The following is a 16,671-nucleotide window of genomic DNA, read 5'->3' on the forward strand; positions in this document are numbered from 1 at the left end:
AGCATGCAGGAATGCCAGGGAGGGCTTCCACCCCTGACCTCAGAGGGGGAGGCAGTGGGGAAGGACCCTGCACCAATTCCCAAGAGGAGTAAAGTCCCTGAGCAGAGCAGATCTCACTGACTCTGCCGAAGGCTTACTTTCCACTACTGGCTGCTGTAGGGAGAAGCTCCATAAGGAAAGTTCCATGCCATGATGCTCCTTGGAAATCTGAGCACCTTCATCCTTGCCTTGGCATGGGAGAACAGAGCTGCCTCTGAAGCAGGTTTTCTCCCCAGTTTCCATCTGACCGGCTTTACAACCAGGGCTTTCTGTGCCACGGTTTTTCTAGATGTAAGACAGAAATAACAATGCCAGCCTTTGCAGTAAAGCACTTCAGTGAATCATGCAAAATATTATGCACAAATTAGATATTTTTATTATAATTCAGACCTGCTGACAAACTCTGAAGTTTCACCATGATAGATGCATGACTGGGTGTATGGTGTAGACATTCTTAAGCAAGCTGCTTGCAAAGTCCACACACCCATCTGCATTCAATTTGATGCTTACACTTATCCAAGGCTATTTATACATCATGGCATTCTTAACCTCAGTGGCTTTGCATCTCCCCACATCTTTCAGTCACGTAATTGAGATGATGAAATGGTCCCTGGTGTACTTATTTCATGATACCATTATCAAGGCTGTACAGCACAGATACCCAATGCTGGTAAAGCTTTGAAAAGAGAAATGTGAACACCACCAGGCAACAGCAACGTTCCAACCAAAGTCATCTTTTGTTGCCATTCACACAGTGAATGACAAATGCACAGAACGATGAATTAGGCACACAGCACACTCAATTCAATTAGCCAGGCAAAGAGCTTTGCAATAGCTTTTCAGTGCTGACAGCTTGGTGATAATGAAGCTTAGTTATTCATTGCACTCTAAAACGCAAAGCAGAACATCGAACCTGGAGGAGGGAAAGAATAATGTTTGTCTAATTTATCATGTTTCCAACTGACAAATAACTTAGGCTCATAAAAATCAAAAGGAAGTGAAGATTTAATCCTCTCTCCTTTCCTACTCAGTGGAACATTTTTAAAGCATATATTCGCATTCTGGACCACGGATCCCTGATCCTCCTAAATGCTGCTGCGTATTAGTGGTTTCACACACCGCCCCAGTCCTATTCCAACATATTCAAACCATAAGGCAAGAAGAAATGGGGCATCTGGGAGGAAGAGAGACACAGGAAATACCCTTGAAAGCAAGGGAGACTGAGATTTTATCCCACTTCATAATGCAGAAGAGAAAGGAATTAAACACACTGACCACATAATCAAGAAGAGTTTAAAATAAACCACCTCCTTCTAAGCAAGAGTATTTGTATCACATAACCTTGGGACACAGCCTATATGTCTATGTTTGGTCTGGTCTCCCTAGGTTGCCTGTGATCAATGGACAGACGAGTGAAATCACCTTCTGGATCTTTATCAGCTCCTGTTCTGAACAGACCCTCGGGAAGCCTTTTCTCCTGCTCTGATTAGAAAGGGAGCCTTCCTAGACAAGTCTCAGCTCTCACAAATTCTGCTGACACTCCTGAAGAAAGGGGCTGTGAGTCCCTCCTGCACCGAGGCTGAAAGGCTGGGGCAGACAGCCCGTGTGCTTCCACGAGGTCAGCATTTGTCCACAAGTGTTCAATCTGTTCTAACCTTGCCAAGTGCAATGGCCAAATGAAGACAGACACAGAACTGGGAACGGCGTGTCTAAAGAGAGCAGAGAAATTTCACAACCACACGAAATGGGAGATCTCTCTCATCTTCATCATCACAGAGAATGTCACAGATGGTCATTTAGGAGGCACACAGCAAAGCCTGAGACTAAACATTGGCCCTTCTGAGTCACCATCTAGCAGCTTAACCAAAAAGGTCAAGCTATACAGTGGATTTGTTCAAATAACCTCTGCAGAGCATCAGAAGTGATCTACCTATACACAAGTAATACCAGTACATAGGTATAAAGTAACTTAAAATCTCATACAACCTCCAGCAATACTAGATTGTTCTGGCTGACCTATACTGTGGTGTCACCTAGGAGAAAAAACACACTGACAAATTGCATGGAAAAAGGGCCACAGCCTCCTGCTGCAGCTTTTTGCTCTGCCAGACAGTGGTCAGAGGAAATTACAAGATCTTAAATGAGTTACTAACACCCAAGTTGCTAACGCCACTGTGGTCAGAACGGAAATTTTCACTAGCCTGCAGTGGGTGGGGAATGAGGATTTGCAATGGACTGGAATAACACACAGGGAAAGAGATTAAATTCAAGTCTGATCTCAATCGATGTATGTATAGTCCAGAAAATGCCACTAGGACTTTCTCCAGAAATGAACAGAAATGAGGAAGAACTGTTAGGAGTGGAACATTATTAAATCATTTCTGGCAGCATTTTGGTAATAATTACTTGAATGTTGGCACTTTTATACCTCTGCTCATGATTCTGGTAGAAATTTTTGGAGCCCATGGACTCTAACCTGAAACATATTGCTTATATGGTCTTTGATGTTTCCTCAATTAGCAAACCAGCTGGAAGGTGGGCACATACACCCACATTCTTAATCTGTACCTTATTGTTGAATTATTTGCCTAAATTACTCTCTCTGTAAGAGCAAAACTTGTTAGAGATCTGTGTAGTTACCATTGCTCTCACTTCTTATCAATGGGACAAAGCACTTACTGTGTACACTAGTAGCTGAATTAAGATCTAATCAACATCCCTCCTGTGTTAACATTGATTTGACTTCTGAGCTCTTCAAGAATCTTTAACTATGACAAAAGAACCCTAATTTAAAAAAAAGACTCAAACTCTATCTGAGAAGCCACATGTAGCTTTACTTTTGCAGCATGACAGTGATGCCATCCATCTATAATCAGAGCTATAAATCAAAATGGACTGAAAATACCCGCAGTAAAGTCTTGCTGCAAAGAAGGTCGTTCCCAACAGCCCCAGGAAGCAGCCCGGGGCTGCTGCTTGTCCTGCCTCCAGTGCAGGTGCCACAAGACACATACAAACAGGCCCTCAGTATTGAGACAAATGTGTCGGAGAAAAGAGGATTGTCTAGACAACAAAATATTAAGGAAAAACAGCAACAGGATTGGGATCGCTATACCAGAAGATGCTGACCTTCCTAAACCTACAAGCCTCATCCCAAATCCTTCCCAGGGCTGAAAGCATCAAGTCACCAGCCACAATACCTCCGAGAGCATAAGGGAGGAGGTGCTCCAGGAGCGGTGCACAAGCGGGAGATGACAGTCATCTCCCACATGTCCACAGTGGGGCTGGGCACATGTGTGGGTGGGTCTCAGGTCAACCCAATGACATCAACCTCTTCCCCAGCCCCTGCTGGCTCTGTTCCCCGCAGCTGGGAGCGTGGGCTCGCCAGCAGCTCCCTCCCCGGCACACCCCGCTGCCCGGCCCGGGCCTCCGCCAGCCGCTTCCACCGCGTCTGTGCCACGCGCGGCTCAAGAGCCATGAGTGGGGCTGCCCCTTGGCACCGGGCAGGGTCCTCCTGGGGAAACTCCTCAAAGCAAGTTCTCCATTCCCATTGCGCAGTGAGGCGACTCCAAGATGCAGTTGTAAGCAAGGCTGGGAACAAGACAGGGAAAAGGGAAAGAAACCACACATACCTATCACCTATTTAGCAACTGCTGAATAAGCCTTTTTGTACACATTGCCCAACAGAGAGAAATAGAGGCTCTTCTGAGTGTAACTCAATAAATTTGAAGGGAGGGAATGCCAACACACACTTCCAACTCCAACCACTAAATAAGGAAACATACGTGGAAATTACAGATGAACAAATTCTAAACAGACCTAGGGGAGTTTTCTCCTTTTCATCCAAAAAGCAATAAATGTCACAGAACTGAGCAGCAAATCATTCAAAACAATGTAGCTTACCAAGCACACTGTCAAAGCAAAAATCTGAGTCACTTAAACAACTGGATGCTATTTCAGGACTTTTTTTTTTTTTTAAAGGCTCATGAAGTGCAAGTGGCTCAAATTCTTCTTTTGTACTTGCTAATAATGGGCGTGTTTCTTGGCCAGAGCTGATCTGCAGAGGTCTGATTTTTGGTTTTTATTTCATTCTGAAATGCATCCCTGACCTCCAGCTGTGGGGCCAGGACCTCAGGAGGCCATCTGCCCAGCCTCTCATCCCAAAGCAGGATCAGCTCTGCTCTTATCATTCCTGACATGTTTGCCTAAGTGGTTCTTAAAGACTTCCAACACTGGAGGCTCCACAACCACTTCAGGCAACCTGTGTGTGTTTTATATAAATCAGCGGCTCATCGCAAATTGAATGCTACATTTAATTTTGCTCACTTACGTCCAAAAAAAATGTTTAAATCATGCATACTAATGTTGAAAGATTGGAAGGCACATGTACGTAAGCGCCCACCGCCTACGCTGCTGTGCTCCTAGCAGCGGGTCTCCGCACACCCCAGGAATGCACACACATTTACACCCACTGCTGCAAACCAACGAACCGAGCCAAAGGACCCCAAGAAGTTTGCAGACCAGGCAGATACACAAGTTTATAGAAAGCACGTTTAGGTTAATGATTACAAACTATTCAGAGGTTTAATCACCCAAAGCTACAATTATTCGGCAATTTCCCCTCAGCTCAGAAGCCTACTTCACTGTGGACCACAAAATTTGGGGGGATCCCAAATTTTTCCCAAGGTTTTAGCTCATTCCAAAAAATGCCCACATTTTTACCACCCTGGAAACATAAATTATACTTTGCAGTTTGAGCTGGGATCTTGCAAAGATTTCATCTGCTTGCTTTACAGTGGGATTCATACATCTCTTCAATCAGTTTCTTAACTATGTGCAATTACTTTATCTGCACGGTGCATCAGTTAGTTTTCCACTATTTCCAGTTACCGAGCACTTAAGCGAAACAGGTCACTGTCAAAGCAACAGTTTCCTTCACTTCTTACAGTTCTTTCCTTTGAACACTGTGGTTCAGTCCATGTGGCTCAGCACATCCCTGTGCCAGCTCACCCAGAAGCAGCACGGGTGCAGCCGCATCGTTCCAACCTCGTGAGCCCTGGGGAGACTTCTCCAGACTCTTGAGCCCTTCCACCTCAGGTTTGAGCTGCTATAAGCTCTCATTTTTTTAAAGAGGGTTATACTAGTATCTGGTTTTGGCCATTTTTTCCCAAATGATTTATTAGCTACTGTTTATATCTAACTCAAACTCTCTTTCTGTAAGTCAACTGAATACTTTTCCTTTCAAGATTATAATTTTCTTTGTTTCATGTATTTGGGTATTTGGTTAAAACACAAAGAGCAAATTAAAACCCACAGAAAACACTGCAATTATGAGAAGCACTGCCAGACTTACCGTGTCAGAAGTTGTAAGCACCCCTTAAAGTGCTTTTCATCAGCGTGAGGTTTTTTTTCCCCAAATTCTCAGTATATTTGGCCATTTACTTTAACATTATTCCTTACCACCTTGATTATGGTTTTGTTTTGCTTTTATTTCATTTACCTTATATTTGTTCAATATACACTTACACATGCAGTGTATTTTGGGTAAATTTTTCTTTGCATTGATTTACACAGAAAAATCCTTTTCTAGTTTCTCCTTCACTGGTTTATTTAGTTACTTTCACCATAACCCCAGGTTGAGTTCCAATCTGACAGCGTATTTTTTCTATTTAACATAATACACCATTTGGAGTAAGCATTTCTTTCTAATTGTAAAAACACATTCTCATGGCAGAGTAAAACAGACAAGCTAGAACCTCTTGGCTGACAAATTAATTCTGTAGGTTTCTATTTACATCCTTTCATAGAGATTTCTGATTTACAACTCCCAGCCAGGAATGAAATGTGCTTGTTCCTAAAAGCGCTGATTAAATCATTGTCTGATATTAATCAAAAGGAAATGCAGTGTGAGGTGCCAGTCACTTTAAGGATGACATAGATCTGCCATTTATCAAAGCTTAGTTCCTCTAGTGATCCAGTAAAATGAGCTTAAATTTGACAAGGAAGCTGTGATTTTCAGGAGTCCTCAGTCTCTCTATCACAGTGAATTTGGTAAGAGCTGCATACACTCAGCCATCTCTGAAAAGCCAGGCAGCAGAAACAATAAAATCCACTGATTTTCATGCCAAAGGGGCATCCTTTCCTGGAAAGTTTTGCTGCTCTCAACCGAGCCACAAATTTTGGATTGCAAATAACTTCCCCATACACCCTCAAACAGAAAAAAAAACAAAAAAAAACCAAAAAAAACCCCAACCACACACACACAAAAAACCCCCAAAACCCCCCAACTTTGTTTCTATCTCTGAAAAAGAGCTAAATGAACCAGGAAACCACAGACTGCCAAGTCTCAGATGAAAGAGGTACTGCACATCAAGCAGCGACCCAAGCAGACTATACAAAAGGGAATAAGTGATGGCTGTTCTTGCATGCAATACAGTTACATGGTATATTGCACTTACAGCTGCTTCCAGCATCTGTGATGGCATGCAACAGGCTGACACTTACTTACTCACTTCCTATTCATCTGCACAGGAATTGAGGGCAGCCAGCAGGGGAGCTGGCACAGTGGCAGGATGTATTCTGTTCTTCTGTGGACATTATACACAGCTGTGATGGTAATTTAGATCCTTTCTACGAGGAACTGTGATGGGAAGGTAACTGTTTTTCCTTCCATGCCAGATGAAAATCTAGGCTTCCTCTGAAACCTGCTGAGTCAATGTGGAATAAGAAAAAGGAGCGATATGCTGCCCAGACTTGCACAAGGGATTTCCTTGTCCTTGGGCAAGCAGAAGGCAGAACACAGCCCTCCTGCCCAATCTGCACATAGGCTGTATTTGTTTCAGACATCTGGATTGTGGGACGTAATTTGGACACAGGCCAAGGACAGTTTGGAAGAAAAGGTACTCCCCCCCCCCCCAAAAAAAAAAAAAAAGAAGACCACAGATTGAATCCCAAACTGCGATAGCAGGGAAAATTTACTGCATAGGTAAAAAAATCCACCACACACTGTATATCTGGTGCACAAGAAACACTTTGAGACACAGCTGAGCTACATCTTCTGGATTAAGCTTTGAATATCCTCATAATTCAAGGTACTTGAGTTGGCTTGGTAAACCTGATCTGGGTCTACCTCAAATCACAATCTGTGACATTTTCATCAAGGCAGCTGCCACTCAATGGCTCCTCCAACACATAATTGCTGTCTTTCATCATACAACACCTAAGCCAGCATTATTTCGAACAAAAGTACATGAGAAACACAGGTAAGGCCCAAAATTTAGGACCTTGGGTTACCTAAGGTTACACAAATTATCCTTCTGCATAAGAATATGACAATCTTGTTGTAACGGGTTAAGTAAAGAAACTGGTTTGTGATGAAGAGAGAGAGTTGAAATGTGAAAAAGGAAGCAACCATTGTCAAAGCATCAAGCACAAAGAAGTCCTGCAAAACTGCCTGAAAAGTTGTTAAAATAACGTATTCAGGAAGGAATAACTGAGTGCCAGCAACCTTAGTCTGGTTTGCCTTGTGAAGAAAGGAGGAGAGGTTCAATTAAACCCCAAGAATTGTGCTAAGGCTGCTTAGATTGACTATGAGAGGATCAGAGGGAATAAGCAACAGCTCATATTGCCACCCGCCAGTCACAGTAAATCCAGAATCACTTCTCTTCTACACAAAGAACTTCACATACAAAATACCACTGTAAGAATATGGTCAGACCCATGTCACAGCTTTCCTAGGATCCCAGTTTCAATATCAGCCAACAGCCGCTGCCTATGGAAGTGTATAAGACGAGGACAAGCACATAGCAATACTTGCACTGGAAACCCTCCCAGTCCCCAGTGGTTTGTGATTCAGCAACTTCCCTGGACTGTGCTCAGCGACACAGTTCAGCCCGTTCTCCCACCCAAGCACCTGCTCACTTTCCTGAAGAGGCAAATGGATTCTTCAGCGCTGGTTACACTTCATTCATTGTTTGACGGTATTTTCAATCGAAGCAACTAAACGTTTTCAGGAATTTTTAATGAAAAATGAATGTTTGCAGGGTGAGATAGCAGATGAGAGCCACCAGCATGCCAGGTGCCTGGCTCCATCCTCTAAAAAGGTGGCAACAACATGCCATACCCATCTCAGTCCCACCTTACCACTGCAGAGACTCCCTGAAGAAGGAGGGAGAGTGAACGGCTATTTCTGGAGAGACAGATGGGAGAACAGAACTCAGAGAGGAAAGGAAAGGGCTTAAAGACTTTTCATCTGACAATTTTTTTGGGCAGAGATTCAGGATACTAAATTTGGGCTATGGATTAGGGATGTTGCTACACATCTTTAGAAAAACCGAAACACCACAAACCAAAAAAAAAACAGATGTGGAAGCCAGGAGTCTGATCGTTCCAAAATTCCAATGACTCAGACACTGGTTGAGATGACACTAATGGCACAGCAAGGCAGGGGTGAATATGTGTCAGGAGAAGAGGAACTCCCTAGTGTGACTTGCTGAGCAGCCAACATGAGCAAATACTGTGGTGTTCCTAATCTTCAAAATCATGCTAGGCGTAATTACATACATCAGATGTTTAGAAGCATTCTGATCTTATCAGTAGATCTGAGGAGCTCTTGAAGAGACAGTATGCACTCAAGAAAGGAGTGCAGTTTTCTCTTTAGAGCAGCTACATTCAAAGTGCCCTGGAGAATATCAACTAGGAATCCATAGCATGTCCTGGAAATTAACGGCAGAGAAAACTGGGAAATACTTAAGGAACAGCTAGAACAACTAAGACTGAAACCCAGGCAGGTTTAGGAATAAAAACAGGAAGGCAGATCTCTACCAGACCAACGTGGCTGCAGAGGAATTGTGTGTGTTTATTCAGATTACACATACTCACCTTACTAAAGGTATCTACATTCAGGCTCATCATAGGAGCAAATGGCAGTTCTGAGAGGAGGGCAGTCCCCAAGAACAAAAGCTATAGCCCTGAACACAGAACAGCTTGCACTTCAGGTGCTGCTACAGCAGACCCTATGGAGGAAAGTCTGTCCGCAAAAGGATCAGAGGTCAGTGGCAGAGCTGGACAGAGGTTTGGTGCCCAGGAAATAAAAAAACTGAAGAACTTATGCTGATATGGTTTGCTTAGGAGTGTGCACACAACAAAGAATTTTGACTGGGAGAAGAAGCGCCAAGTAGTTACAATATGTGAAACACACTCAGTGCTGGCAAATGCATTACCAGCTCTGGTGAATTCACAGGAAGAGCCCTGTCCCACAGGGTGAGAAATGGCTCAGTTTCTACTGACATCTACTGACTGCTCTGTTCAAGGTCCTCACAGCCTCTGGATCACACCCCACACGAAGCAAATGACTCCACACCTTCAAGGAAGGATCCTTTATACAGAAATCCAGCGGTGTGGCTAGAATCGGTTGCCCAGCCCCCATGAAAACTCTTAACACAAGGGGCTGAGGAGCTAAAACAGCCTCTACTCTCACACTGCCCATCCCCACGGCATCAGAGCGCCCTTCGGCAGCACCTTCAGTGGCATGAGTCTGACTGGCTTTTGTTTTCTTATTCTATTCCCAGGCAATCAGTAAGTGGCTTCTTGATCAGTGACTGTGAATCCCCACTTCATATTCTCACATTTCTGGGTAGCCCGACGATTCTCCACCAGGCACTGAGAACTGCCAGACGGACCAGTGGTTTGTTCCAATATGGCATTTGAGATATCCTTGTCTTGCATTAACTGTCCAGCCAACTCACCTGTGGTCTGTCCCTGTCCCTTGTGCACACAAGTGAGTTCTCCCCACTGCAGATATTCCAGTCGGTGAAGTGAGACCAGTGCACAGCACATGTGATCAGCATTGCACCCTGGTCGTGAAGTGTTATAAGCCTTCAAAAGGATTTTATAAACACTAAAATCAGAAATGATCACATGGACAAAGGAGATCATACAACTGAGTTTGAGACCAACAGGCATGCTTCTGAATAATCAGAGGATGTAATATGAAAGCAGTCAGAAGATTCTTAGATAAAATTACAATGTATGGAGCTTATTGAGCCAAGTACCTTTTTATTAATAATTTTCCCCTATCTTAATTCAGCCTGATAATTTGCAATTACAGTTGTAAAGGGCCCCAAGTGAAAAGCCCTTTTATCAGATGTTTCTGTTGTTAGTCGACTTTCCAAGAGGGAATCAGATCCAGATGAAGGCACAGAAAAGTCCAAATCAATCAGCCTTTGACAAGACTTGTAGCCCTCCAGCAAATCCAAATAAAGCATCTTGATTTAGGAAGACATGAATGCAATTAACTGAGGAATCCACATTCATTTATTTCCCTTTGTAAATATTGTTTATTTCCTTAACAGGTTACAAAAATGGTGACACACTGAAAACTCAACAACCCTAATCACTGGGCTAAGATCTAAGTGATTCCAGGTCCCCCAAAGGGAAGTCAGCTACTCTCAGATACCCACATACTGATTGTCCCTGTCAGAGAAGTATTGGCTAACATTTGTTAACCCATAAAAACCACTGTCTGAAAGGGGCATTGAAAGTAAAAACCTTGGCCCTCTGAAGTTTACATTTTTCCTATGTGAAGCATGCCGGTTCTTTGATTAGCAGCCAAGAAAACGGACTCAACTCCATTCCAAGTCTTAAAAAATTGTATGAAACAAAACATTAGCGAAGTGATTTTTCCTTGGTTTAATGTGGTTTTCAACATTAGGTTTATTGTTTTGTGGTCTTCTGCATGGAGATCATATGCTTGCAATATGTTTATAATATTCTGGGTTTTTAAAGCTACAGTATAGTCGTTTAAAAAAAAGAGAAAACCCTGCAAATTGAGGAATACTCTAATTATAAACAACAGCTGATGTTTTCACTCTCCTAAGCCACTTTACAAAAGGTACACTAAAGGTAAAACAGTTTCACTGTTTCTGGCTTGTGAATCAAGTTCTCTCAGACACTGTATTTTTGACATACTGTAGAAGTGTTCTGGCACTCTTATGAGTTAGCAATGTTCACTGGTCCCTGTGCTAGAAGGTACCCGTCCTTTTAGGTCTCAGCTAATGCAATAAAACATCCAACTCATTAGCTGTTTCAAAGCAAGGACAGAAGTAGTAGTACTCTTTAGGGTGGAGATGATCCCATGTGTTTGTCTGTCTACTAGTAGTTAAGGATACTCGCCACATCATCTAACCCAGCCCCAAAACACCATGCCAAAATTTTGGGGTGGTAGCAAAGGAAAAAACACCAACTGACTGATGATGCCCTTTGGGGCACAGACAGAATCAGTCGCTGGACCACAAGAGAAGCAGGGTGAGGGGGAGGAAGGAAGAATGAGAGCCAACAATTCCTAAAATACTGGCTCCAGAGGTGAAAGGAGGAGAACAGCTCATGGAGGAGCAGTTACTGGATCTTAACACAGCAGTCCGAAGGCAATCAATCCACAGGGAGTTCTGAAGGCAGACACAAGGAATAGGTAACACTTGTCTGTCTGTAGGCTGGGTGGTTTGGGCAGGCTGAGATGCCCACAGTCTGTTTCTACTGTCCGCAAAAGGAGGCGCCTGTGCTTAGGGTTACCTGCTAAAGCCTGACACCCAAAACGGACAGTACAAAGCTGGTGCCCATCTGGGAATTTGGCCGCAAGTCATCTTCAGTTTGACAGGAGAGCACTGTAACCCAACGAGTAGCAATGGATCATAAACACAAAGCAGAGACTGACACATCAAATGGATGTAGCACTGTATGCACCACAACCCATGCAAAGCTGTGAGTGAGAGTCGACCCTCTCTGCAACATGAGTGTGCTAAGCAGAGCAAGCAGGTTCCTTGACATCCTAATGTCCCCCAAGCTCTGATCTGAAATAAGCAGACAGAGGAGAAACTGCTGACATGACTCTTTGTGCACAGTCACACACCCTTCCCTCACACCTCCCCCAGATAGCCTGGCTCCAAGGGCTAGCGTCAGAAGAGGAAAGAAGCATTTAATTTTATAATTCCTGCTTAAATGATTCACGAGGTGCTTTTGCAAATTGCAAGAGAACACCCTATGAATCAGTCAGTGACAAAAATAAATTACATTAATCCATAGTAGTAATATACTCAGAGTGCTAGAGTTTCAGTAGAAATGAGCTCATTTGTTAAGCTCCCCACTCAAAGCATATAGGATGGCTTTGTGCCGTAACATTGTCCCATAAGACAAAGGCCCACTTTCCTGTTGGAAAAGACAGCAGCTTGCACACTAGATCTCTATCTTCCATTTTAGACATTGCAGAGTGGCATCCTATCACGCAGCTGCTTCTCACTCATCTTCTTTGTGCCAACACTAATCTCTTGCCTACTAATTGTGGCCTGCTCACATCACTAACACTGAATTAGTCAGCTAGAAATGGGCTGAGATCCAAACTCCATATCCAAAAGCAGTGGTCATGGCTACATAGGAAACTCAAGCACTTCAGGATTAAAAGAATCAAGGCACTGCCTCTAAAGGTGAGGGTGAACTCTTCTGATTGCAAGGCAAAATTCAAGAGCAAGACAATCACCACAGCTGGCTTAGTGAAAGCCAGCAGCAGCCCTAGCCAGAATGACATATGAACATTAGAGAAACCTGGAGTCTGGGGCTCTTTGTGCAAGCAGTCATCTAGAGCAAAGTGCTGAAATGATTGTCAGGCAACATTGCTTTGCTTTGTTCCCCTCACCCCAACAGCTGAGCCCCACAAACACTGAAAGGTAAGAACTGCAAACACAGCCATGCCCATGGACATCAGGGAGGCTGGTCCCCCATCTTTTTTTCATACACTTCCCATCACTTCCCAGGGATTTAAAAAATAATCTAATTCATCAGAAAACCTGAAATTAGAGAGAAAAAAAAAACAAAAACAAACAAAAAAAAACCACGAACACTTGGACAGTGTTAAAAAAGTCGCAAGATATCCTGACATTGAGTTCAGTGCCTTCACCCTTCCTATCCCATCTCCACATAGATAAGATTTTCTGTGGAGCAACTGGTACCTGTAAGAAATAACACTGGCAACCTGAACACAAGGGCTGCTTCCAGCTCCTCTGAAGCATGACTTGACATTGAACAACTTGCACCTTTATTTCCAACAGCAGCTTCATTTTAAAGAACTGCTGGAAAATTCATGATCGGGTCTATGAAAAATTACAATAACTACTATGATCACATTCCCAAATGAAAAGATGGTCTCAGGCCAATTTCACAGTTCTCTCCTTTGCCATGACTGCACTTTAGGAATGGAGCGGCCAGTGTGTGTTTCTGCTACATTCTCTCAAATCTGCTGCAGCTGGATAAGCACAGGATAACCCAGATTTTTTCCCCCTTCTAGTTTGTTGTGGGGATCATCACAGCCTAATCACATATAAAAAAGAAATCATCCTTTCAGGTATCTTATTTCTGATGCTCTGGGTATTCTGTAGTTACTGCTGCAATACAATCTGTTTTAGAAATGCAAGAAAATACATACAACTAAGTAGTCATACAATGATCTTTTGTGAGGACTAACTTGCAATTTAAAAAAAAAAACAAACAACAAAACAAACCACTGCTTTATGAACTGCTTGGGACAACATACCATAAACTAGGATTCGCTTCCCTTTTCCCTAGTGTCTTTATAGCATCATGTCTGTATGAAAGCAGAGAACCGGGGGCCAGGTGCAATCTGCACGGTACACAGCCTCTGCACTGCTCCCCCACCCTGCACACAACCCAGCTGGACTCACAAAGCATCTCCTAACAGAGATAACATCATTTCAGCAATGAAAATTAACACTTCAAACAATAATTTAGATCCTCTCACATCATTAAAATGGAGAATTTGAGAAAGCGTTCCTCTCTCCACATTTTTTACACAGTATGGTTTCATATTTTCCTTCCCTCTAAAAGGTGGCTTGTTCTAGTTGACAGCTCCCAGCCTGTTTCACTGAACTGGTTCTTAATGTACTAGCAAAACGTGGGAGCGCTTGGGATGTAAAGGATACCATGTTTTTTATTACACACACACGTCTTGGTTGAGGAAAAACATTTCTCTTGGTAGAACATTTTTCAGAGAAAAAAAAGTTCTATGATGTCCAAGTCTGAGAGAAATGTTGCGTGATGTTTTTTTGAGAACACAGGCCCTAAATTTGGGGTGAAATCTGAACTCAGATTGTTCCTTTATGTCTGCATTTTATTTTGACTGGGTGGACTATTTTTCCCATTTTGTTGGGTCACACTTTTTTAGTTGGCTTTTCAGACCTTTTGCAGCTTTTCACATTTAAATGCCAGAGGAGAATCCAGCAATTCTTCAGTAAAGCAGTTCTACATATAGTGACCAGGTTTACAAATTTGTAACAACTCCTGAAATTTGTTAAGTCTGTATCCTACATAAAAGCAGTGGTTAAAAGTCTGATCCTTAGACCACTAGAGGTCCACAGAGCTGTTTCTGCTAAAGCAGTGAAGAATGCACAACTTAAACAATAGTTTTTATTCCTCTGACCTTGAAAGTTTTGAGTGTCTCATTTAAGTGTTGAGCTTCTCTCCACACATCTGGTTAGTTGGATTATTGCATGTCAAGTTTTAAAAAGCTTCTTCCTTTTTTGGGTGTATCACTGGTATAAACTCAACCATGAACAAATTTGCAGATGATACCTAGGGCAATAAAAACTGAGAAAGACAAAGCAAACTGCAAAGTAACCTGCAGATATTACAAAAGGAAACTGAGCCAGATTTCCTTGGTTATTAGTCGAGCAAAATTTCTTTTGATGTGAATGGGAGTTTAGCAGCACTATTTGGTACCAAAATATTCAAATCTCTAAGATGAAAATTGATGCTAATATCCACAAAAACATCTAACCCAAGAAAGCAAAAATAAACATCCCAAAGACAAAATAGAATGGAAGTAATCAAGGAGCCATAGCCACTTCACTAAAGAGATCTTTCTTGTTCAGGCTCCTTCATAATCTCCACTTATTTTAATGGAAACAAGCCCTACAGTTTTGCGTGGTAGAAATAAGGAGCTAAAGAGATGGGGAGGGGGAGAAGAGCTATTCCCAAGTGTACAGTTCAAGGTAAAGCCATACTACAAAGAGAAGCACTAGACAACAACGAGCATTTAAAGGTTGTGAAGCTCTTCCTCAAAACACATCCTCCTCTATTATTATAGGCACTAATGATGAAATTCTTAGGAGCCAAACCCACAGGATTGATGCCATGGGGCTGTCCTCACTTTTCTCTATTTTACAGGGTAGTTGCAGGAGAGGATTCTGCAGTTTTCAAAGATCCTCCCTGCTCTATGCCCTTCCCACCTGGAACTCCATCACACTGTTCAAGTCATCTCAGTGGGTTGCTGTGAATGGGATTACACAATGCCACAAATCACGTATCTTGACTCTAGGTGCAGAATAAACATCAGGAGCAGATAAACTCCTATGAACCAAAGATTTTGTTGTCAGACAGCCTCTTCCTTAGCAATGGAGAAAGCAGAAAGAGAAATGAGAACCAACCTGCAGGAAGATTGATTGCATTCTTGATTAGAATGAACAAAGACATGCATGACAGTCCATCATCTGTAATGCTGCTATGCCAAAGTAGAGCTAATATGTGAACCCATGCACAACTTGTCAAATGGCGCAAGGAAGATTAAATAGGTTTAATTCGTATGGTATTGGGCACACACGTATACACAGATCTCTTCCTGCTCTCCCCGTCTGGTGCCCTTCTGCCATAAAATAGACCCTTCAGAGTCTAATTCCTTTTTTTCTTACTGAAACCTTATCATCCACTTACTCATATCCTGCCTACATAACCATATCTGCATTTAGAATCAAAAATACTCAGAAAATCCCTATGAGCAAGGACTCTATCTTTTGCACTCACAAAGCGTCTCTCAGGTATCAGAAGAGTTAATTCTCTCCCTTTTCACCTTCAGTAAGAAACCAGGTTATTTTCTACAGCTGCACTGGTTATGAAGCAACTACAGTCAACACATTAGTCTTTTATGTCTCCAGCAGCTCTTTAGTCACCATTATAATTAGAGGGAAGATAGTACAGTTTGTCTTCAAACGTAAGTTTTCCACAGGTAAGCTTTTATTGTTGTTCTGAAGTTCAGAAGCCGTAACTCCTGATGAAATATTCTGCTGGGTTTTAGAAATCAGCCGCATTTGCTTGCCAATGCAAAGATCACAGGACCGTCCTGGAGCATGAGAACTGAAAAGGAAACAACGTAAATAAAGAAAATATCTGATCCCTTGCAGCCTTCCCACACATAACTTTTCTTGATGGAAGTGAAAAGCAGTGCTTACTGTAAGATTTGGCTAAAATAGGAATATTTTTCATTGTCCAACTGAGAAACTCAAGTGGCAGAAAACAAAATCAATAGCGAAAATGTAATTGTTTAAAAAAACAAGTCTCCTCCCTATGTTACAAAATAACGTTGGATTATTAAAAGCAGATATTTTTTTTTAAATACATCGCTTCTGACACCATCCCTTTAAAAAAGGCAAAAAATTCTCATCTGCTACCTATAGGCAAACCTACAGCTTCAGTAATGTCTGCTTGATAAAGCTGCTCCTTCCAAGGTAGAGGTTAACGACAATGTCTGAAATGTGGTAATCGGACAATCTAAAAGTTTGGCTTAGTAGATGAAGGATA

At 42.4% G+C, this 16,671-nt stretch overlaps 1 protein-coding gene across 1 annotated transcript in view; it reads right to left on the reverse strand.

The window, feature by feature from the left end:
• The window catches only part of COL26A1 (collagen type XXVI alpha 1 chain), a 172,291-nt gene that overhangs the window by 82,247 nt on the left and 73,373 nt on the right, over nt 1–16,671 (reverse strand). The gene's annotated exons all lie outside the window — the stretch shown is intronic.

Source organism: Athene noctua, chromosome 19 (genome assembly GCF_965140245.1).
Source record: "Athene noctua chromosome 19, bAthNoc1.hap1.1, whole genome shotgun sequence".
Taxonomy (NCBI): Eukaryota; Metazoa; Chordata; class Aves; order Strigiformes; family Strigidae; genus Athene; species Athene noctua.